This window comes from Gorilla gorilla, chromosome 1 (assembly GCF_029281585.2).
Source record: "Gorilla gorilla gorilla isolate KB3781 chromosome 1, NHGRI_mGorGor1-v2.1_pri, whole genome shotgun sequence".
In the NCBI taxonomy this organism is placed as follows: domain Eukaryota; kingdom Metazoa; phylum Chordata; class Mammalia; order Primates; family Hominidae; genus Gorilla; species Gorilla gorilla.
This window is the reverse complement of record NC_073224.2, coordinates 69,182,394-69,208,523: the sequence shown is the minus strand read 5'-3', so window position 1 is coordinate 69,208,523 and position 26,130 is coordinate 69,182,394. Positions and strand designations below refer to the sequence as shown.

At 34.5% G+C, this 26,130-nt stretch overlaps 1 long non-coding RNA gene and 1 pseudogene across 1 annotated transcript in view; one reads left to right on the top strand and one right to left on the bottom strand.

Moving 5' to 3' along the window:
- The first annotated feature begins 268 nt into the window (after window positions 1-268).
- LOC101147998 (farnesyl pyrophosphate synthase-like) lies at window positions 269-1,048 on the top strand (annotated as a pseudogene).
- Window positions 1,049-6,558: 5,510 nt separating this feature from the next.
- LOC129531640 (uncharacterized) overlaps window positions 6,559-26,130 on the bottom strand; it is a 128,224-nt gene continuing 108,652 nt past the window's right edge. Inside the window, exon 3 of the long non-coding RNA XR_008676940.2 lies at window positions 6,559-6,607. This is a non-coding gene — a long non-coding RNA (uncharacterized lncRNA). The remainder of the gene's footprint in view (window positions 6,608-26,130) is intronic.

Here is a 26,130-nt window from a genome sequence, read left to right as displayed (position 1 = left end):
TCTCCATAATAGGTTTAAGAAAATAATTATGTAAATACAGAAATTTTTAACTACAAGGTATAAGCTTAGGAAAGTTATAATCACATGATTCAGTATTGGGAAAGTGTTCCCATAAAAAATTAATTATGTACCTGTATTTTTCAACCACCATGACAATGCATAGGGTTCATAGCGATTCTTTATAGATGCTGACCCTCATCTCCCACCACCAGCCCTGCCACATCACAGGTCTTCTCATGTCCCATTAACAACTTCATAGTACAGGACTATGTACTATGAAACATCCTGGAAGTCTATTAAAGGGTCATGGAGACCCACATCCAGGAACAGAGCCCTTTGCTCCTCCCTCAGAATGAATGAGACCAGAAATCAGATGTTTATGCCCAAGAAAAGTAGGATTTTGTACAGCACTTCTCCCAGATTGTTAGGGTGCTGACTAAGGATGAGATGGGGTACCCAGAGACAGGAGATGCTATTGCCCAGCTCAAGGAGGTTTGATGCCATTGAAGGCAAGTATCACCGAGGTTTGATGGTGCTAGTAGCGTTCCAGGAGCTGGTGGAGCCAAGGAAACAGGTTGCTGATAGTCTCCAATGGGCCCTGACTGTGGGCTGGTGTGTGGAACTGCTGCAAGCTTTCTTCCTGGTGGCAGATGACATCATGGATTCATCTTTCACCTGCCGGGGACAGATCTGCTGGTATCAGAAGCCAGGCATGGATTTAGATGCCATCAATGATGTTATCCTTCTGGAAGCATGTATCTACCACCTGCTGAAGATCTATTGCATCTACCACCTGCTGAAGATCTATTGCCAGGAGCAGCCCTATTACCTGAACCTGACTGCGCTTTTCCCGCAGAGTTCCTATCAGACTGAGATGAGGCAGACCCTGGACCTCATCACAGCCCCCCAGGGCAATGTGGATCTTGGCAGATTCACTGAAAAGAGGCACAAATCTATTGTCAAGTACAAGACAGCTTTCTACTCCTTCTACCTTCCTGTAGGTGCAGCCATGTACATGGCAGGAATTGATGGCAAGTATGTAGCATAAATGGGTTTATAGGATATAGGATCAGGATACTCTGAGAGTTAATGTTGCTGAGTAAGAAGCATTATAAACAGTTTATAATAATCTAAGATTAAATTATCTGCATAGAAGGCACAGCAACCTGTAAAAGAACATTTTTTCTCAATCCAATAGTGTTAACACTAGCTAAACAATAGCTACTAATATTAAACATTGTACTTATGGTTTGAAAGTCAATTAAACCTATAATTTAAAATCTAAGAGGAAGAAAATTTTGTCAAGATTTTGCTCAACCAGGTAGACAGTGAGACGTCAGCAAGAAAGATGCAACAACATTTTATTTGTATATGTGCAGCATATTATCTATTTTTCTCCAAGACTGGGAGAAAATAAAACTTGATAAAAACTTCATTACAGTAAGCAATAGAAAAAGTCTATTCCAGATTTATTGGAAAACTCCATTTATAAAACACAAGACAAATTTTGGAAAGTACTTTTTTTCTGTAAAATTCAATAAATTATGGGCTCTATTAAACACATGAACAAAATTATATTATAATGACTGAAATGGAAAGGTATCCATAAATGTGGAAGGGGATAAGAAAGCTGAATGAGTAAAAAATATAAAAGGAAACTAAAATGCCATTGTACATGTGGTTTTTACCAGAAATAACAATATGCAGAAGTGACTCTGTAACAAAATCTGAATCTTGATTTCAATTTTAATGTGTTAAATGAATCCAGAAGTCAGAGAAAAATAGCCAATAAGCAGAAAATATCCAAATAAGATAATGGATATTTATATAAGAGAAAAATCCAATGTAAGTTCATATTTTCTAAAAATAATATTAGAACAAATGTAAGAAAAGCCGTAATCAAAGATAAAATAGACATAAGCTTTCCTGAGTTAAAGAAATGCCTGATTTTAAAGATTGACATGAATCACTGTATAATAGAAAAAAATCAATGAAAAGAGAACAATGTTCAAACTTATGCTGATTAAATTAATATTCAGAGTAATAAAGATAATAAATCAACATTATATAGGCAACACTTTGGGAAATATAATAAAGGAATCAAAAATGGAATTGCTATTGTGTTAAGAGCATTTTCTCATATCCTTAAATATTCTTTTAAAAATGTTATTTCCATGCTTCATCACATGTATATACCAGGATTGAGTTAGATTTTTCGTATTCATGGGCATTTGGGTTATCTAAAGTGGTTAGCATTTTAAAATAGTTCTGTTATAGGTTTTATATGCATATTTGTATAGCATCTATTCATATTTCTTAGACTACTTAGAATCTTGGAAGTAGAATTACTGACTCAAAAATTATAAATATTTAAATATTCATAATACATATTTTCAAATTGCTTTCCACAGACTTTGTCTATTTACACACTCTCCAGCTTGTCCATCTTCTTTTACTCTTAGTCACAGCTTTTCTCTACTCATTTACTTAAGGTTTATGCATTGTTTCCTTTGCATTCATCATAGTGTTATTTCTGGAGACATAAAGATACATTGGGAGTCTTAACATTAGAAAGTTTCCATCCCAGTGGAGGCAGAGATAGGGAGGGATATATTGGAAATACTGCATAACAGACAATTATAAAATGTGGTAAGAACAATCTAGAACAGTGACAGATAAAAGTTATTATGACAGTCAAGAGAAGACATTCCTAACCCAGACCACAGAGTTCAAGGACAGTCCCCTGGTAAAGAAGTAACATACTGAGTTGTGTGAAGTGAATTGAATCCAATAAAATTAAATTTGAATTTAAGGAAGTGAAGAGAGAGAGAGAGAGAATGTAGGAAGGCACCAGGTAATTTCAAGATGGAGAGAAATATGAACAAAAGAACAGAGGCAAGAATCACCAATAGTTTAGCATTCTTGGAAAGTGAAGCTTGATGGACGGCATAGTTAAATATCAGGCTAGAGAGGAGAGATGTAGCCAGATCATGGAGAATATTGGAAATCAGTTTTAGGAGCTTGGCAATTAAATACCACTAAAGGCCATCAAGCTGTCATAGTTGCATGTTAGAGAGATTCATCTGGAAGACATGTGTATAGTGTACTTGATGGATTAGTTTGTGGTGATTTCTTCATCATAAGCCAAGTTGTTGACAGTTGATTCAATCTCAGATGAGTTGGTAACTGCCCAGCCCTGGTGTTTACTGTAAGAAAGAATTCATCACCCCTATTTTTATTTGGGTGATGGCCAAGCAACATTTTTTAGCCCAATAGCTGTTATGACTATTTAATTGTTTAAGTCAAAGTATTATAAAGGACATCTCTAGAAGATGTTCTGTAGCAATAAGAAATCTGGACAAAAATAATCATCTAGATAAACACAAATTTATTTATATAAATAAATCTATTGCAGTCTGAGTTTTTTCTTCTCTGGCAGTGTGGAATGCTTTTTCATTCTCACTCATCTTACTTCCTTTTTTCCTTATTTTCCCTGAGGTTTGTATTTCCTAAATAATTGTCAAAGCAAGAGGTAAAGTTGAGGAGAAGGCCAATAAAAGGGTACTTTATGACCTCAAAGACAGTGAAGCCAGCCCCACTGTCGCATAGAATTCATGTTTATGGTTTCTTTTGAATAGACATAAAAATTGACCTTCAGAGTCTTAAAACTTGAGAGACTTACATTTGTCTTATCCAAGTTCCTTTTCCAAGAAACCAACTATCAGGCTTCCCAGACAGTATCAAGGAACTGAAACTCACCAGATCGCCACATCTGGTCAATGAGATGCTTGACCCCTCACCCCTCATGATTGCCTAACTGATCACCTGTGCCTGTTAATCAACTCCTCTCCCTTATCCTTCTCTAATTCCTGTTTTCTCACACATACTTATATTTTCCCCCTGCTGTATAAACCCTTAAGTTTAGTCGACTGAGGCAACAGATTTGAGATTTTATCTCCCTGTCTCCATGACTTCAGCACCAAATTAAAGCCTTCTTCCTTGGCACTACTCTTTGTCTCAGTGACTGGCTTTCTGTGCTGTGAGCAACAGGACCTAGGCCAAATCCCTGGCCTAGTAGCACTCAGGAATAGTAACACTCAGGAAAGGGTATGCCATTTAATTTCCAGGCTTGCACAAACCCTGGTTTGTGGACAAGGAGAAGATATTTGTGGATGAATAGAGGTTCTTCTAAACATTTTTCATGCAGATAGTTTTATTCTAATCCTGAACAAATATTATGTGTTGCTCACAGATTTGATTTATTTTATTTAACTCAGTCGATCTTATGATTACATGAAGATTCTCTGCAGTTGATTGTGGTCCCTACCCCCTAGGTTTACATATATATTTCAGTTGAAAATGGTGAAAAAGATGTATCAAGGACCGTAAAGAAAATCATATTTACACTAAATATCCTATTTTTACCTGATACAAGCTTCTAATAAATTGTTTGATTGCTAACTATTTAACTCTGAAAAAGTAATCAAAAGTTGAATTTTCAGTATATTATTTGTTTTTCTTTTTTACGTGAATATTAAGAAAAAAATAGAAGATTGTCCATGTTTTTCCTTAGTGTCCATGTATCTTAATGGCAAATAATAAAGAATGAATTGTTAGGTATAAAACATCTTTAAAAACTAAAATCTTTCACTACCTGCTTGTTATGCTCTTCAATGTGACTTGCTTGGCCAATGGAACTTTATCAAATATAATGCAGACAGACACTTGCAAAGTATTTGCATACTAGGATTTACTCTCTTGTTGGACTTGGAACCCTATATCCATATAAATGAGTATAAACTAGCATTCTGGAAGATGAAGTGCCGTTATGGAGAAGAAGTGATGTACCCAGCTGACAGCCAGTGGTGACATATGTCAGATATGAGTATGGCAATTATAGAATATCACCCTAAACTAGATCTGCCAGTCAAACTGCCAGATGAGTCTATAGATGCATAAAAGAGCCCAGTATAGATCAAAATGTGTTGGTCAAGACACACAAAAAAAAACATTTGACTGACCAAAAAAAATTATAAGGAAATAAAAAGAACATTGTTTTATGTCACTAAATTGGGCGCTTTGGTGTGTAACATGTTTCGTGGTGTGAATTGCTTTGGGTTAACCCTGGGAACCACATCACTGAATTACTGTCTTCTTGTGTGGAACAAAGTCAGCATATAATCTCAATTTCCAAAATATATGTTCATGCAATTTTTATGACAGTGTTACTTTTTCATATTTTAAAGATGAAATATATTAAAATAAAAATATCCTTACTGTCAAAATTCCTTTCAGTAAAAAAGTAAATTTCCAAATATTTATTCTATTAAAAACATGTTTTAACTTCAGCAAGAAAAAGTAAAATTGGTACAGATATACAACTCATAGCTAAAATGATTTTTCTGTATATTAATTATGTCTTTTTAATTGAAAATATGCATCTAACTTAGCTATAATGCTGTCTGTGGTTGTATTACTAATGGAATTTTACTCTGAACTGTTCCTCTAAAATATCAGCTTGAACAAATTCTATACTGGCCAATATTAAGATACAATTTTTTTTTTTTTTTTTGAGACGGAGTCTTGCTCTGTCACCCAGACTGGAGTGCAGTGGCACAATCTCGGCTCACTGCAAGCTCTGCCCCCGGGTTCACACCATTCTCCTGCCTCAGCCTCCAGAGCAGCTGGGACTACAGGCACGCACCACCACGCCCAGCTAATTTTTTTGTATTTTTTAGTAGAGACAGAGTTTCACCGTGTTAGCCAGGGTGGTCTCGATCTCCTGACCTTGTGATCCGCCCGCCTCAGCCTCCCAAAGTGCTGGGATTACAGGTGTGAGCCATCGCGCCCGTTAGATACAATTTTTTAATTGTGCTATTTCAGTGGAATGTCAGATGTTGTGTAATGATGCAAGATTGACTTCCAAAACAACTTTAAATTTTTGCCATATGATGCATCTGAAAGCCATCCTAAAATTCTGTTAGTGTTTACTCACTAACTCTGTGTCACAAATACTGATTGCCCTGTCTACTAAGTGAAATCTCAAGTTTGGAAAACACACTTAATCGTGATTGTCAAGGCACTTTGCTCTCACTTAGTAAATAATGATTAGCTTCTGTCATTTACTGGAAAAGTTAAACTTGATGAAGCAGTTTGGCAGTATATTGAATTTAACAAATCAAAATGATCATATTAGTGTGTGCATCGAACAACCGATATTGAATGTTGTTAATATCTTATAGATGTAATCCTCCGGTTATTCTTCTTCTTCACTTCTCCAACATTCCCAAGACTATAAAACAAACGTATTCTTAGTTTAAAATCATTCAGGCTATATTTATACCAGGCTATTGATAATTTAATCAAGTTTCTAAAATCAATTACACTCTACCTTATTTAAGTATAACCTCACATTACCACTAAAGATGCAGAAAATGAAATTTGATTGCTTTTTCAGGTTATTCATCATGAGTACCTAGTGGAAACTTGCCAAGCAAGCTCCCTCACCAGACTCTACACTATACCAAAATGTACTCACCAATGTTTTATGACACTTACTGTTCAGTAATCAGAGTTATCATTCTAGGTCCCACAGTATAAGTTCGTCCTGTTGAAGAAAATGAAGTATTATCAAATATTGAACCTCTCATATTTCTTGATAACAGTCAGATGAACTGCTTAGTTCTTATTCATCATTTCTGCATTTTAAAATTCTGAACATAATCTACAAAGTGATATCTAGGGTTCTGGCAAGTGGAATCTTAATGCTCTAGGTATTTAGTGTGAATGTCAAAGTCTGTGATTTCCCCCATAATAAATTTCAATTGACTGGTGTCATTTACTGGAAAGGTTACATGTGATTGAATTTATGACCATTTGCTGCTGAACTCAGCTTATAAATTGCTAATGATTCTGGCAGATGATCCAGTTTCTTATGCCAATGAAATATTTGAGGTTAATTAAATAGCCTCCGTCACCTCTTTTCACCAAAATGCCAATGAAGCGCTGAGAAGTTAAATAAATGTACTACTTGGTACCCAGTATGCCAAATAAACTACTCTATGCACGCACTTTCCTGAGCCTATTATAGTGATCTTCTAAAACAGCTTCAACTGTTGGATTCTTAAAAATTGCAAAATGATGAAATTATTTGAAGTGTAAATTTCTTCCACAGCACCATTAAACAGAATCCCATTAGGTCAAAGTAAGAGTAAAATAAATTTAATAAGATAGGGAAAAAAGTTTTAAATATATAATAATCAACAAATATAAGATTATAAATGCAATTATGATTCACATATAACTTGAAAATAATACTAAATTAATGGTAACAAAATCTCAAAATAAAATACTTACTGGATTTCTTTTAATAAGCAGCATATTTTTAGCTCTCACCATCTGAGAAAATATTTCTATTTTGCCAGAGGTATGGAGTTTTATATGTAAGTACTTCTAAAGTGACATCTTTCAAAATCGTTACGTCTTACACACATGATACTGTTATTTTTCTGTCCTATATCTGGTTTACCCTTCTACCCATCTTAGTTTTTACTGGAACCTGAGTTTCTGTTTTATTTATTTATTTATGTGGCAAACTCCTAGCTAAAGAATTACATTTTTCAGTATTCGTTGTAGTCAGGAGTCAACAATGAGATGTAAAATGTTATTGGGTAGTGATTCAAGTAAAGCTCCTTAAAACTTTATCTGGAACATGGGTATTTTTACTTTCTTTTGTGCCCTTTTTCTTTTAGAAACCCTGGAGTTCTGGTATCCAACCTAAATCATAGATGACCTTGAGGATAGTGAAGCAGAAAGGTAAAAAAATGGTGACTAATGTCATTAGTTCTATAGCACAGAAAAGTGCTATATTATTAAGGTCTCTTAATTGGTTCCTCAGTAACTGAACTTTATCCTAACTCACATAGTTAGCAAATACTGCATTATTGCATCAGGTGGTATACTAAATAAATATTGTAATAAAAATAATGGCCATTAGTTAATTAAGCAATCATTTGAAAGATGAATGGTCAACAAATTCTTTGTAGATGTTTCAGTTTTTCCAAATAACAGTTTCTATATATTCCCTTATGAGGATAAAATAGAATGAACTATTTTTGAGTATATATACATGCAATTTTAACCTTATTAACTCTTACCTACCCTAATCAAAGAATAAGGTCACAGTGAGTCTCAGCTCTCTGTATTTACTTCATGGTATATTATCTTTTAAACTAACTCATCTAATCTCAATATTTTAGGTATTGTAGTGATGGCTCTAAAAGTATAATCTCCAGCCTTCACTTTTCCAAAGAGCTCAAAAATAATTTGCATATATCTATGTGTCTGGTGCTATGCTAGGTTGTATACATACATACATACATATATATATATGAACAAAACAATTCAATACCTATATTCATAATATTGTGCATGATAGACATCAAATATGCAAACTAGAAATCAGTACATTTGTAAATTTTGTAAAATGCTGTGAATAACAATTTAGGATTGTGGAATAGAGAGTGACAGAATAGAAAATAACTACATTTGTTAGGCAGGAGAAAGATAATATAGCAGAGTCTAGAAGGAAGAGAAGAGCTGCCTAGGAAAAGAATGGGAAAACAGCATGTGAAAAGTTTCTGAATATGTGGTGAATAACTTTGTACCCAAAGCATGATACACTAAAGTCAGTTGGAAATGTTTGAAGTGCTTAAAGCAGGCAAATGAAGGGACATGACTTACTTCATCGAAAAGATCACTCTTGTGCTTTGCTGATAATAGATTGGATTGGAATAAGCTTGGTAAATTTGTTAACAAGGGTCACTAGAAAATTAATAAACATGGGTATTTATGTGGAAACAAATAAAATCAATTGGATTTTGATTGAAATCGAGCAAATTGAAAAAGTTAACCACGTTAAAATTAGATGTTTTTATTGTTTTATTGCAGGAAATTATTTACTCAAGATGGGAAAATTCACTTAAGCATGAAAATGTTATGTGTATGGGATTAATCATATGATAGCACTCACACATTATTTCATAAGCATGTAATGACTTTTGAGTAGTTCAGTGTTCTATTTTATTTTTTAGTCTATATAATAAAGGTAATTAATATTAAACTATTATTAACAATGAGAAAGTTAGAATTTGTTATATAAACATCATTTTAAAACACTTCTTACATATCAATTTGAATTTATTGCATTTTTAGCAGTGAAAAGATACTCAAATATGATATTGAATGTATAAGGATAAACTGTAATCACTTCATAGAAGCTTTTTCATTCTAAATATTGACAGAAAATTTGTGCTAACTCAGAAATTCCGATAGTTCAACAGATAGACATGATGAATTAATAGGGTGAGCATAGAAAAGACAGGAAGTTGAGTGTTTTAAGATTTAATGTTACAGTGTCTTAATATCTGTAGGGTAATAGTCAATCAAAAAGTAGTAAAATAAATATATAGCTGACAACCAATTTCAAGAGAAAAGCAGAATAATAAAAACTTCATTAATCAAGAAAAAACAAAATAGTAAGAGAAAAGAGAAATAAAAACATTTTAGTCAAATAAAAAAGTAGTAAAATGTAGTTGCAAACCCAAATACATCAGTGATTACATTGAATGCTAATACAAAAAAATGATTCAACTAATGTTGGATAAATTAAACCTAACTATATGCTGCTTAGAGGAAAAATTACTTTAAATGTAAGAACACATAAAGACCAAAAATAAGAGAATGGAAAAATACGCCATACAAAACTAATAAAAGCAAAATTTCTAATGTAGCTACAGTATACAAGATAAAGTAGACTTTTTGAAGAAAATTCTTTCTAATAACAGATAAAGAGGAACATTCTTACCTAAAGTACTAATAATTTTAAATTCCTATATACTTAATAATATAGTTTCAATGCATACAAACCAAAAACTAACAGAATGATGAAATGTGAAAATATAGAAAGGAAAAATGCACAAACTTCTAATCAAAATGAGAGATCTCTATTCTATAATACCTCTTTGATTACTAATAGAACAGACAAAAATAAGTATATGGAAGATCTGGACAATATAATTAACAAACTGTATCTAATAGAGTTATGTAAAAATACCATGCCGAACAATGACAGAGCACATTCTTTTCAAGTACCTATGGAATGTTTTCTAAAACCAAATATTTGTTAGACCATAAAGCGAGACTCAACAAATTTCAAATGATAAAAAATAATTCAATGTTTTCTCTGGCTAGAGAAGAACTATGTTACAAATTGATAATGAAAAGATAACTAAAAAAATACACGTAAAGAATCACAACCAGCTGAATTCTTGCTGAGAACAAAGAGAATACAAAATGGTTACTAGAAGAAAGTAATTATAAATATCAGTAACAATCACATTACCAGTTACAAAAACAAGGACTGTCATTGTTATGGGTGTTTCTTCCTCATTTTTTTATGAGTATATTTGTTTTGTATGTATATATGTGTGTGTATTAAGTAAAATTCTTTGCTTTCTTCCCTCTTTCATCCCCTTACCATATTATTTAAGTATTGTTAATGTCACATCATAGTAACATAGTTACAGGATATTACAGAAAAGTGAATCTCATTCATGGACTTTGCATCCACTTCTAGAGAAAGGGTTAATGCGTTTTCAGTTATATGCAGGATAGTTGTAGCATGTTAGATGGAACTATGATCTTGTTATTGTCTCTATTTAGAGATCAAGTATGGTTTAGGAGATGTGTATGGTTTAAGGAGATGTGCCAAGTTGACAATGGATGGACTTAGGGTAATTAATTTTATGTGATAACTTGGTCAAGCCATGGTACATCCATATTTGGCCAAAGACTTGTTTCGATGTTGCTAAGAAGGTATTTTTGTAGGTGAGATTGACATTTAAATCAGTAGACTTTGAATAAAGTACAGTAAAGTACATTACCCTCTATAATGTAAGTGAGCCTCATTCAACCAGTTGAAGGTCTTAAGAGAGAAAAAACTGTCTGTCCAGAGAAAAATGGATTTTATCAGCAGATGGTCCTGAGAATCAAGCTGCAGCAATCAACTTTTCCCTGGGTCTCCAGTCTGCCAGCCTTCCTTTCAGATTTTTGACTTACCAGACTCTGCTATCATGTAAGTCAATTCCTTAAAATCCTTCTCTTTCTTCCCCTCTTTCTCCCCCAGGACAGACAGACAGACAGCTATCTCTCTATATAGCCAATCAGCTCTGTGTCTCTGAGAATCTTTACCAATACAATAGCAATATGTCAATTCTCCCCAAAGCGATCCATGACTTCATGAAAAAATAGACATTTCCAGCAGAATTTTTCTGGAAATTAACAAGGTTATTTTAAAATGTGTGTGTAAATGAAAAGAGCCAAGAGTAGTTAAGAAAATCTTTAAGAAGAACAAAGCTGGAAAACGTACACTACCAGGTATCAAGACTTAACATAAAGCTACTATAATTAAAACATTGAGATGTAAGGATGAATAAATTTTTTAATTCAGCAGAATGGAGAGTCCAGAAACTGTACACTCATAAGGTCGTTTTTTCCTGAGAGAACTACTTATGTATTAATAATTATTACCTACCATTTTTTTCCTGAGAGAACTACTTATGTATTAATAATTATTACGTACCATTTTTTTGCAGTTGTACTTACAATTTTTAAGTCATTCACTCATAAAATTACTGACTAAAGATTACATGTGTAAAGATAAATCTATCCTACATTTTGAAAACTAAGACTTTCATCTTCTTGGTCCAGCTTGTATTTTTTTTTTTTTTTTTTTTTTTTTTTTTTTGAGACGGAGTCTCGCTCCGTCACCCAGGCTGAACAGCATACAGGACAGATACATAAGTAAATATATAAAGTTCTAATTAGTAATTGTGGTAAGTAAAATGAAAAGAACAAATGTGATTGTAGTAATAGAGAAGACAGAACATAAGAGGGTGTGACTATGCTTTTGAGAGCGCACTCCTGGGTGACTTCTTTGAGATGAGGTTTAAGCTGCACTTGAAGGATGGGAAGGAGTAGCTAGCAGAAGATTCAGAGGGGTGACTGAGTTAAGTCCTTGAGGGAAAGAACTGGGCTAGGACACAATGCAAAGGTCAATGTAGGGTGAATGGAGTTCAGTCACCAGGAAAGTTAGTGTAAGAAATAAAAAGAAGGTGGAAAAACAGAGGCTACATCTTGCAGAACAATGTAGGATTAAACTATGTTTGGAATTCAAAGTGTATTAGGATGTTAACTATATATTTTTAAATTTTTATGTATACATTATTATAGATTATGTATGGGGTACGTGTGATATTTTAATACAAGTATACAATGTGGGATAATCAAATCTCAATAACTGGGATATTATTTGGGATAATTGGGATAAGAGTTTTAAGGAGGAGAGAAACATGATACAACTTAGTTTTGCTATTTTGTAGATGATTTTAAAAGATTGCTCTAAATTTTGTTTGTGGACTAGGCCATAGGTAGTTCAGATCAAAATCTTAAATGCCAGTAAGGGTGATATTTTATTCGTCCAAGTAAGAGTGGATAGTAATTTGGATTAATGTAATGGTTGTGCAGATGGAGAAACATGAACATATTTGAGAAATTATTTAGAAAGTACAATTAAAATAACCTTATGATACATCAAATACATAAGAAAGTGAAGAAGACCAAGAGATAAAAATTGATATACAAGTTTTTGGTGCTACTTTTTCAGAGATACACAATTTTAGAATAATTCATGGGGTGAAGTTGTATTTTGTAATTCTTAAATTTGATACAGTTATGAGACATTCAAGTTATGTGAGTCTAGCAAGCAGGGAAAAAGTCAGAATTAGAGATAAATATTTGGGAGTCATAGGCACATTAGTGTTTCAACTGATGGGAATAAATGAAAAAATAAAAAAAGGCGATGACTTCTGTTGGAGACCTCTATACCATCCCCATTTAGGCATTAGAAAAAAACTAATGGAGCATAATTTAAATGCATTTAAATTTTCTTTTTCTTTTTTCTTTTTTTTTTTTTTTTTTGAGACGGAGTCTCGCTCTGTCACCCAGGCTGGAGTGTGCAGTGGCGTGATCTCGGCTCACTGAAACCTCTGCCTTCCCAATTCAAGTAATCCTCCCACCTTGGCCTCCCAAGTAGCTAGGATTACAGGCATGCACCACCATGCCTGGCTAATTTGTTTTGTATTTTTAGTAGAGAGGGGGTTTCATCATGTTGGCCAGGCTGGTCTCGAACTCCTGACCTCAAGTGATCTGCTCCCCTCAGCTCCCAAAGTCCTGAGGTAACAGGCATGAGCCACTGTGCCCAGCCATGTATTTAAATTTCAAACTATCTAAATAGCAATTTCAACAGAAAAAAACTTTTTTTTAAAATTTTTAACTCTAACTTTATGTGTCTGCTTAACATATCTGAATCCTTTGCACAGAAGGATCTGACTGTATATGCAAATGCCTACTAGAAAATCAATTTTATTTGAAAACTTCATTACAAATTAGTAGAGACTGACACTTTAGGTGGCACAGATTCAATAGATCACATCCACCTTTTAAAGTGTACTGTCCCAATCACAGGCTATGCCAATGCTGATATTCAACCTGAAAAAAAAAGCATAGAATTTCACATTCTTAATGAAGATTATGGTGCAATTTTCTGTATACTATATTAGTAAATATTATATTCTTAGAAATTATTTTAGGTTTTTGGGTTTTTTGTTTGGTTGGCTTTTTGAATTTTTGTTGTTGTTGCCATTGTTTATTTTTATTATTTATTTACTTATTTTTTTTTGGAGACAGGGTCTTGCTCTGTCACCTAGGCTGAAGTACAATGGCAAGACTGCAGTTCACTGCAGTCTCAACCTCCCAGGCTCAAGCACTCCCCTTACCTCAGCCTCCCAAAGTGTTGGCATTATATGTGTGAGTCACCATGCCTGGTCTAATTATTTTAAATCATGTTTTTTTTTTATTTTCTGTAGAGAACCCTAGAAATTTTATACTTGCATTTTTAGCTTATACTGATATCTGAGAATTACATATGGTAAACTTTCAAAAATAAACCTTTTGAGTAAACATGGAAAGGAATCATAAGCATGCTCTTTCTGAACTTTGTGTTTTTGCCTCAATAGTTCTGTTTGCTCTTTACTAGGGCTATTTGGCCATTGATTTATTTATTCACCCTGTGGCTTATACATTTCAATTATGTGAATCTCAGGAAATTTTCATTCGTTTAAATTCTGTGCGAAGTTGGAAACACTTAAATGACTTAGAAACTTTTTTTTACAGAAAATAACTTTCACTTTATTGTTGTAACAAATAATGTCTTTTGAACATAAAAACAGTAGCATTAATCTGTATCACATAATGAAATGTCAAGGAAAAATCAACAATGTCAAAGGTTACTAGCAGCTCCAGAGCCATGCATTCATATGACCAAAACGATGAAACAGTACATCCATTTTAGTTAAGAGATCAGGCAATTCAGAGAAGTATTACGCAGTCTCTTTGCTTTCCTTTGTATAGAGTAAATCACAAGCACTGATATTATTATGCTGAAAATGAACCAATCTCACACGTAAACCCTAAAACAAATGTAAATAAGAGCAACTCAGCAGTACATTAAAAATATTATTCAAAATAATGTATCTTATCCTATAAATGTTGCAATTATTTCACATTTGAAATCCTATTAGTATATTTCATCCGTTAGTAGACTAAAGCAAAAATAATCTGATAATGGGTAAAATACAACAATAATTGTGGTCAACTCTTCCTGCACTAAGAATGATAACTACTTCCTTAACATGGTAAGTAAATTTACCTCAAACAGCCAAGCATTTTACATATGTGCTCCTAAAGCATGATTATTAAGGTTGGGCAAGCTAAGCATTACTGCTATCCTCATATGACATAGTAGTGGTGCTGTGTGTTCTATTACAGGAGAGAAACAGAAACAAAGAAGAAAATAACAAATAAAATTATCATTTTTGCAGGCTGCATAATTGTCTCAAAAAATGGAAAACCCATCAATTAACTAAATACTACTGTAAGTCCTAGGAGTCTGGGAAATGTAATAACAATAAATGGCTTTCGTATACTGGAAAAAATCATTTACTTGCATTTCCACAATGAAATTGGTTCATACATTATTTTTCTCATTATATAAAAAAAGTTTCTAATAAAAAATAAAACATTGAGTATATGTTACAAAGAAAAAGTTAACAAATACTCGCAGCACCCAGTAATAATCACCATTTTTCTTTTCTTTTCTTTTCTTTTCTTTTAGACGGAGTCTCGCTCTGTCGCCAGGCTGGAGAGCAGTGGTGGGATTTCGGCTCACTGCAATCTCTGCCTCCCGAGTAGTTGGGACTACAGGCATGTGCCACCATGCCCAGCTAATTTTGTATTTTTAGTAGAGACAGGGTTTCATCATGTTGGCCAGGATGCTCTCCATCTCTTGACCTCATGATCCGCCCACCTTGGCCTCCCAAAGTGCTGGGATTACAGGCATGAGCCACTGCGCCCAGCAGTAATCACAATTCGAACATTTGTGATGTTCTTATAAGCATATGTATAAATGTGAATAATTTTGCATAGATGGGTCTTTATCATATATTTTTCCCTTACAGCACTTTTTAGTTTTTATAATTACCCTTTATCTCCCATTCTCTCATGACTCTGCTTTTCCCCTTTAACTGCTATTGACAAAGTGACCACTGGTAACAATCTCGTGTATTCATTTCCTCTACACCCTTTTACTCCAGTGTCATAGTACCTATAGCATGCACACACACACACACACACACACACACACACACACACACACACACACACACAAAATGCCTATGACTATGTAGTTCTTTGTCATTGTTTGCCAGTTAAAAAATGAAGATCACATTATATTGGCCTATATAGCTTTCTTTTCTCAGCACTGCATCATAGAAGTCTCTCCAAATCAACTTCACTCTTAATTATAGTAGTTTTATATTTCTTGAGATAATTGTAATATAGTTCACTTAAACTTTTTAAAATATGAGCATTGACGATGATCCCAGAATTTCTGTTATCATAACAATGTTGATTAAACATTCTTGCACATAATCTACCAGGCGCGGTGGCTCATACCTGTAATCTCAGCACTTTGGGAGGCCAAGGCAGGTGGATCACCTGAGGTCAGGAGTTTGAGACCAGCCTGGCCAACATAGCAAAACCCTGCCTCCATTAAAAAATACAAAAATTAGCCAGGCTTGGTGGCACATGCCTGTAGTCCCAGCTACTCAGGAGATTGAGGCAGGAGAATCGCTCGAACCCAGGAGGTGGAGATTGCAATTGGCTGAGATGGGGCCACTGCACTCCAGCCTGGGTGACAGAGTGGGACTGTGTCTCCAAAAAATAAAAAAATAAAAAAAAAACATATTCTTGTACATAATTATTTACATATGGCATTTTATTTGTTTCTAGCTCTGCTAGTTGCAATCCTAGACAGCCACAGGGAATTTTTTTTTTTTTTTGGAATATGATCTTAAATCTCAGTTCACAAAGCCAGAGCCACTGAAAAGAAATTTTCTGTTTCCTAGAGCCAAGTAGACCAATGAATCTGCTTGTGTATTACATTTACTCTTTCCATCCTGGTAATGTAAAATGTGTGTTTACTCTTCTGCTTAAAGCAAATTCCTCCCCCATTGATGTGAATCACATCCCCTTTTATGTTTGTCAGAATCTCCATTACATCTATTATACTATTTATCTGAAATATTCAACCTCTTTTCATTTTTACTTGCCACAGCTGTCAGTATTTAAGCATGTATAAACCTTCTTCTACTGGGGAAAAAAACAACAATAGATAAACTTAAAAAAACCTCATATTCTCTTGATCCCACATCTCATCCTCTCCTCTGGCAATGGCTTGTTTCTGTTCTATCTCTCACTACAAACTTTCTTGGGAGCTGGGCATGGTGGCTCAGGCCTGGAATCCCAGCACCTTGGGAGGCTGAGGCAGGCAGATCACTTCAGCTCAGGAGTTCGAGACCAGCCTGGGCAACATAGAAAAACCCTGTCTTTGCAAACAAACACAAAACTTAGCATGGCGTGGTGGCATGTACCTTCAGTCCTAACTACACAGGAGGCTGAGGCAGGAGAATGGCTTGAGCCTGGGAGGCGGAGGTTGCAGTGAGCCAAGATTGCGCCAGTGCACTCCAGCCTGGGTGACAGAGCAAGATACTGTCTCAAAAACGAAACAAACAAAAACAAAAACTTTATTGGTTTGTAAACACCTACTGTCTTCATTTTCTTGGTCTCCCCTCAGTCGTTGGAATCTAGCTTCTGTACTCACAGTGCCACAATCCACAACATCTTTTTGATAAAAGCAAAGGATAGTCTTGATTTTTCATCTTTTTAAACTCAGGTAATAAACTAACACTATTTACTGTAATGGTTAATTAATTTTGCGTTTCAGCTTGACTGGGTCACAGGGTGCCCAGATTTGGTCAATCACTACTCTGGGTGTGTCTGTGAGGGTGTTTCTGTATGAAATTAATGGGTAGACTGATGAAGCAGATTGCCTTCCCTAATGTGGTGGCCCTCACAAAATCCATTGAAGGCCTATTTAGAATTAAAAACCTGACCTTCTGTCAGGTAAGAGGAGACTCCTTCTGTCTAAGTTGAGTCGGAATACTTATTTTATCTGGCCTTTGGACTGGAGCTTACACTATTGGTTCTCCTGATTCTCAGACCTTTGAACTCAGACTGAAACCACATACTCAGCACTCCTGGGTCTCTAGCTTGCCAAATGCAGATCTTGGGACTTCTTGGTGCCATTATTGTGTGAGTCAATTCCTTGTTATAAAATTATATATGCATATATTTGTGGATGGATAGAAGATAGATTAGATAGATAGATAGATAGATAGATAGATAGATAGATAGATAGATAGATAGATAGGTAGATAGATAGATAGTTTCTGTTTCTCTGGAGAACTCTAATACAGTTGCCCACACTCTTTTTCTTTTTTGTTTACTTCATTGATAACTTACCTTCTGAAATACTTGTTAATTATATAAAGACAAACATAGAAACTTCACAGTAGATAAAACTGCCACTGTTAACTTCACCAATAGTATGTTCAAACTAATATCTTTTTTATCTTTTTATTTTATCGTTCTTATTTTTGCCCAAAATTTAAAACCTCAATCTAATCCTGAAGTAACATCAGACACTCTACAAACTAGCTGGCTTGGTATCTACAAAAAATTCAACATTATGAAAGGCAAAGGAAACCAACTATTCCAAATGAAAGGAGAGTTAAAAATGTGCAAAATAAATGCAATGTATAATTCAGTATTAGTTCCTGTACTAGGTTTTGCTGTGATGGTGGTGATAATGGTTATTGTCTGGACAATTGGAAAATATGAATAACGATTGTGGACTATATAATCAAATAGTATCAATGTCACTTTACAAATTTGATACATCAAATATGGCTGTATTACAGTGTATTCTTCATCTTGACATTGGAATATTTGAAGTCGTGGGTATCACGTAGAAAACTGAATCTCAGGCCCGGCGCGGTGGCTCACACCTGTAATCCTAGCACTTTGGGAAGCCAAGGCGGGCAGATCACGAGGTCAGGAGATCGAGACCATTCTGGCTAACACGGTGAAACCCCATCTCTACTAAAAATACAAAAAATTAGCCATGCGTGGTGGCAGGTGCCTGTAGTCCCAGCTACTCGGGAGGCTGAGGCAGGAGAATGGCGTGAACCCAGGAGGCACAGCTTGCAGTGAGCTGAGATCGTGCCACTGCACTCCAGCCTGGGCGAGAGAGCGAGACTCCATCTCAAAAAAAAACAAAAACAAAAACAAAAAAAAACAACTGAATCTCGAATACTTACAAAATAAGAGGGATTTATGTGTGTGTGCGTGTGTGTGTGTGTGTGTAGAAAGAGAGAGGAGAAAAAAGCAAATGTAGTGAATGTCAACATTTGCAGAATCTGTGTGAAAGTTCTGTGTAACTAATGTATGTCTGAAATTATTTCAAATATTAAATAATTTTCCCTTATAATTACATCATTTCTTAATGTTTCTATCAATGGGTTAGAAATCCTGCCCTCACCCATGACTTTGTACTTTGACTTTCCCACCACATCTTTCTGTCACCAGTTCTTTACAATGAGTTATTTTTCTCCATAACCATCCTTCACTTCACTGCTGTTCAAACTAGAATTTTATCCTGTTTTTATTTAAAGAGTTTTTTACTGGCCTCCTCTATTATTTTTATGTTTATAGCCATTCTGCAATCCTACTCTTTGTGCTCTAATCATTCATTCAACAAAAATGTAATGGGGTTCTGCTATGTGCCCAGCACTGCCCTTTGCCCTGGGAAAACAGAAATAAAAACAAAGACAGAATCTCTGATAAGATGAATTCTGGATTGGGTAGGAGGGAGATAATCAAATATAAATAAGCAAATAAATATGCAATGTGAAATAAATCCAGATGTGTGTATAGAGCACAGCAGTGGATTGAGTCATTTAGGAATACTAAAGATAAAGTAAAATTTGCACGAAGTCATGAATGGAGAAAAACTAGGAGAAAAAGATCCCACATCCAGGGAGGAGCAAAGGCAAAGGTCTTAATGCAGGAGCTCACACAGCCTGATCAAGAAGGCCAGTGCAGTGAGGAAGGAAGAGAGCAGTGCAAAATTCAATCTCAGAAGGTCCGTAGTGTAGCACTTTATATGTGATGGTCAGAGCTCATGACCCCTTATGTAGCATTGTATATGCTATGGTGAGAACTCTATAATCCATTTATGTAACACTAAATGTGCTATGATAAGATATCTGTGACACATTTTGTAGGACTCTATATGCTATGAGAAGAGTTCTGGGACCCAATCAGACCAATTTCTTTGGTTCATTTACCAGGTATTTCATGCATGCATTTCCCTCCTCCTCGTAAAGCCTACAGCCAACATTTCCAAATTGACTTTGCATGAGTGACTTCTATTTAACCTTTATATCTCCACTTTCTATGAGAATCATTCCCTGATACCCTCAACCCATAACTGAATTAGGTGGCCTCATTCTGCATTCCCATAGCTCATTGTACTACCCTCTCTGAATCCTGATCTCTTTGCAATAGTAACTGTGATATCTTGGTTTATTTCCACTAGCACTGAAACTTTGTGAGAGTAGAGATGCAGCTGGTCCTGTTTGCCAGTGTATCCTCAGCACCCAGCAGTACCTAGAGTGAAGGACACCCAAAATTGCCATTTGCTGAGTGAAATAAATAAACGCAAGATTTTAATAATTAGATACCATTGCAGTTACATCAAAATGAAAAAAAAAACTATAATTACTGAACTATAGCAGGCAGTTTTATACTCTACAGATAAGTATGTAAATAGGTGCAGACTTTCAGAACCACAATTTGTTCAATAATATAAAAAAGATTCATATCCTCTAATTGATAAATTCTACTTCAAGGATAGTTTTCCTAAATAAGTAAATAGCTATTGATTTTAGGTAAATGTTTTGGTATTTTCACAGGAAAATAACAGACTCTAATGAAATGAAATAATATGCTGCTACCAAAAATGATAGAATGAGCATATATTTATTAAAATGAAAACAGTCTATATTTGTAAGTAAAAAAATCAGGTTATAAAACTTTATTAACATCTAATAATTATATAATATATTAATATAACTATGTAGCTAGAAGGATGTATACCAAACTATTATTAGTAACTAACTCTGGGATATGGAATTGCATGTAAGTTTTATTTTAAATTTTAGCCTCTGTGTCTTTCTAAAATAAATATATGTTTTTAATAATAAAAAAAAAAGAGTGTCACACCTGTAATCCCAGCGCTTTGGGAGGCCGAGGCAGGTGGATCATGAGGTCAGGAGATGGAGACCATCCTGGCCAACATGGTGAAACCTCGTCTCTACTAAAAATACAAAACATAGCTGGGTTTGGTGGCACGTGCCTGTAATCCCAGCTACTCGGGAGATTGAGGCAGAAGAATCTATTGAACCAGGGAGTTGGAGGTTGCAGTGAGCCAAGATCGTGCCACTGCACTCCAGCCTGGCAACAGAGTGAGACTCCATCTAAAAAAAAAAAAAGAAAGAGTGGTAGTTTTTCTTTTTTATTACACACATGTCAAACAATAGCATGTTTTAAAAGAACATTTCAGGTAAACCTATTCAGTTAACTTTTATAACAAAAGGCACAGTGGAAAGGTGTATGAGATTTGGTGTGTGACAAACCAGGATTTAGTACCAGTTTTGCCCTTACACTGTGGATCAGTTAACCCCTCATAGCCAACATCTGAATATTGCCTTATCCCTGTAATAGCTATCTCAAAGTTTGTGAGAAATTGTGAAATAATGAATTTAATGTGCACACATCATGCTAGCTAATAAAGCAACAGAAGTTACATGTAGTTTATTTCCAAAGATATCAAAAATAATTCTATTTTTTCACTAGGTGTTTCCCCCATTAGAACAAAAGCTCCATGATGCAACCATTTGCTTTTTTTATGTCTGTATGCCCAGAGAAATACTTGGCATGTGTAAGCACTCACGAAATGTTTTTTAACAGATGAGTGAATAAGTAAAAATGAGGTAGGAAAAAAGATCCATCCTTATATTTATATCTTAGCCAAAGTAACAGTGAATAATGACCATTATAAGATTGCTATATTTAGGGTTTCAATATTTTAATTGAAATACATCTCTTATAAGCAATATTAAAATACTTTAAGGAACTCAGAAGATTATCACCATTGTTGTTTAACCTATTAAGAGAAAGTCAGACTTATTCCTCAATTAACAAATCAAAGCTTTAAAAAGGAAAAAAAAGAAAAGAAATAGGAACTAAGGTTAAAGTGATAAATTAATGCCAAAGAACCTTGTGAACAGTGATTAACTTCCTGACATTCCAACTATACTATTATTTATAATAATTCTAAACTAAGATTTACTTAGCTCTTCTAGAAGATGAGCAATTGCAAAATTATCTATAACAAGTTCCAGGACTTATTTCTCTTATTACCTAGCAATTTCCACCTTGTGGCTCATTTGGGAAAATATGAATATCCTATGCACATATGTATTTATATACTCACAGTTACATATCTATCATTTTAGTGGTTGAATTCGTTATGAAGCTTGGATCATCTTAGAAACACATTTTAAAGCTGAAACTCTGTAGTAAAACCATAGCTCAATGTCTTTTCCTGACAAATAAATTGCCCTAGGAAGTTCAAAGAGCAGGAAAAGATCATTTAAAGCTTGAAATTGTGTCTTTCCTTAAAATATAAATTCAGAAACTCCTTTGGATGGAAGACATCTCAAAATCTTTTTGGTTAATTACCAAAAATAAAATTATTCTACATAAAGAACCACGTATTCCAAGTTGTCATTCAGATGCTATTTGAATATCTCTGGTAATGAAAGTTTCAATGAGGGGATTTTTTTTTCTGTGTTGTGGCCTCAAAACCCAGAAGGCTTGCAATGTCGTGGGATTCAGTAAATATTTCTTAAATGAATGAATGGAGAATTCATTATCCTCTGAGGCAAACCCAATTTTTGTACCTTTTAACCATCTCTTTAGTGATGTCATAAAAAAGAATTAAAAAGATACAATACCTACTGTAGAAAAAAATACAATGAACAAAATACTACTTGGAACAATAAACCATGGATATGCTTTCTTGTCAATAAATATAAATCAGTCATATCATGCTTAGTAGATGCAAGGCATTTGTTTTAATGGATATATAATAATTTAACTTACCAATTATCATTTGATGAATATTTATATCACTTTTTTGTTATTAATAACACTGTGGTAATTATCTTTGTCTGTGTGATTTTAAAAGGACTTAATGGCCAGGCATGGTGGCTCACATCTATAATCCCAGCACTTTGGGAGGCTGACGCAGGAGGATCTTGCTTGAGCCTGGAAATTCAAGTACAGCCTAGGCAACATAGTGAGACCCCAGCTGTACAAAACATAGAAAAAAATTAACCAGGCATGGTGGCTTGCACCTGTGGTCCCAGCTACTTGGCAGGCTGAGATGGGGAGGATCGCTTGAGCCCAAGAAATTGAGATGGCAGTGAGCTGTGATTGTGCCACTGCACTGCAGCCTGGGCAACAGAGTGAGACTCTGTCTTAAGAAATAATAATAATAAAATAATAATAATGACATGATATAAACTGTTATGTCATAGTCCTTAAAAATCTCCTAGCAATTAATATTCTTGCCCAAAAAGCCATTACATTGAACATTATGTGTTTTCAAAATTAATCAATTTATTTTAAATTGACAATAATTGTGTATATTTATGGAATACAATGTGATGTCTTGATCTATATATAAGTGTAGAAATATTCAGTTAAGCTAATATTCATCACCTCACCATCATTTTTTTCTGTGTGTGATGACAGCATTAAAAACCTATTTTTAGCAATTTGTAGCATATATACTATTTATAAACTGTGATCACCATGCAGTGAAACAGATCACTAAAACTTACTCCTCCTGCATAACTGAGGCTTTGTATCTTTTGATCAATCTATATAGCTGGTGAAAAATGGCATTTCATTGTTTATACTTATACATGCAGCAAAACACAAGTGCTCAACAGCAGGGACTTTGGAATTGGGCTGCTGAGGCTGAATCCCTGCCTCACCATTCAATAGATATGGGGACTTGGGCAAGCTCGTTAATTCCTCTGAATCTTGGCTTTTTTAGCCCATAAAATAGGGATGACAATAATATGTACTATACAGGGATCTTATGTAATTCAGCCAAGTGATGTGTGTTAACAGCTTGGAACAGTGCATGACACAGCCAAGTGCTTTTTTCAAGTTGTTTTTATTGTGTTTATTTTATTATTGCCAAAATATATATTATTACTAAAATATTTTAAATATATTTTCTTCTCTTGGAAAAATATCCTTAGACTATGTTGTATATTTCAGTTTATTATATATATGTGTGTGTGTGTGTGTAATAAATATACCATATTATATATACTGTAATAGGAATATACATGCTCATTATGTCATACTAATACTTTTTTCCCTTGGTCATTATATTAGTCTGCTAGCACTGCTATAACAAAATATCACAGAATGGGTGGATTAAGCAACAGAAACCTATTTCCTCATGGTCCTGAAACCTGGAAGTCCAAAATCAAGGTGCTGGCAAGTGAAGTTTTCCTGAGGCCTTTCTCCTTGGCTTGCTGAGAGCCACCTTCTCACTGTGTCTTCATGTGGCCTTTCCTCTATGCATGAGTATCTCTAGTGTGTCCTCATTTTCTTATAAGGACACTAGTCAGATTAAATTAGGGCTTCACACTTGTAACCTCATTTAACCTTCATTTCCTCTTTAAAATCTCTGTCTCCAAATATAGTTTCATTGAGGTTTAATGCTCCAAGATATAAATTTTAGACACAAATTTAGTCATTTGGCTAAATACGTGGTACCCTATAATGTCTGTCACTTTAGGAATTTTTTCAGGCATTTCAATGTAAGTGTAACACATATAAAGAAGAATTCACAAGTCATAAGTATGCAGTTTGAAAAATAATAAAAAGGTTAATGTATCTGTATAACCAAAACCCAGATCATGAAACAGAATTTGACCAGTACCACAGAAGTCTCTCACCTTCTTATTCTTCTCCTAAACACAACGCCTTCCTCCTCCTCTGTTCTGAACTTTAAAGAAATGAATTATATATTATGCAGTCATTTGCGTCTGGCTTCTTTTGTTCAGTATTGTGTTTATAAAATTCATCCATGCATGAAGTTGTACTGCATTTATATCTATTATATGTGATACGTAATTTGAAAATTAGAAAATTCATACATATACTATTAATGAAATTTTGAGTTATATTCAGTTTGAAGCTAATTAAAAATAATGCTGCTATAATAACTCTTATGTGTTTCTTCTGTGCACTCTTCCACACATCACTGTTGGGTATATACTTTAAATGGAATTGTTAGGTCCGAGGATATGTGCTCAATCAAATATATAGGATAATATCAGAGTTTTCCAAAGTAACTGTACAGATTTAAACTCTCACTGGGTTCTAATGGATCTACATCTACAACAAGAATCATCAGGCTTTTTCACTTGGGCTATTCTGGTAGATATGTAGTGATACCTCATTTTTAGTTTTAATTTTTTTATGCGTAATAATGAGTTGGAATGATTTTTCATATATTTTGAGTTGGAATGATTTTTCATATATTTAGTCATTTGAAAAAACAAGTACATTTAAAATGTATTATATAGTTATGTGCATTTATGTATGATTTTTAGCTTTTAAAGCATAATTAGAAAATTTTCCCAAATAAAGATTATATTTTAAAAATTCATCTGTGTTATTTCCTAGCATTTTTATGGTTTAATACTTCATTTTAAAATATTTAATCCTCCTCTAATTAATTCTCATGTAAGCTTTCAGGTAAGAATCAGACTTTTATTGGCCCATGTATATTTTATTCAGTTAGCTAATATTGGTTGGTCTAACCATAATCTTAATCTATGTCTGAGATTTTGGCTTGTCCTTGGTGCTGATTTTCTTTCTATGAGTATGTTTTGATGCATTTGCAGAAAGTTACTGTGTCCATGGGAAACATACATGAAACTACTGTTTTATCTTATTCCTGAAAGTGCTTTTTCTTGTTAAGTATTGTAATTGTTGATTTTTGTGTCAACTTGACTGGGCTAAAGGACGCCCTAATAGCTAGTAATGCATTATTTCTGAGTGTGTCATGAGGGCGTGTCCAGAAGAAATTAGCATTTGAATCAGTAGTAGGCTGAGTAAAGAAGTTCACCATCACCAATGTAGGTGGGTGTTATCTAATCCAGGGGTCCTCAACTGGCCTCGTACTGGTACCTGTCTGTGACCTGTTAGGAACCAGGCCACACAGCAGGAGGTGAGCGAGCATTACCTTCTGAGCTCCGCCTCCTGTCAGATCAGCTGCAGCATTAGATTCTCATAGGAGCACCAACCCTATTCTGAACTGAACATGTAAAGTGTAGGTGCCACACTCCTATGAGACTCTAATGCCTGATGATCTGAGGTAGAACAGTTTCAACC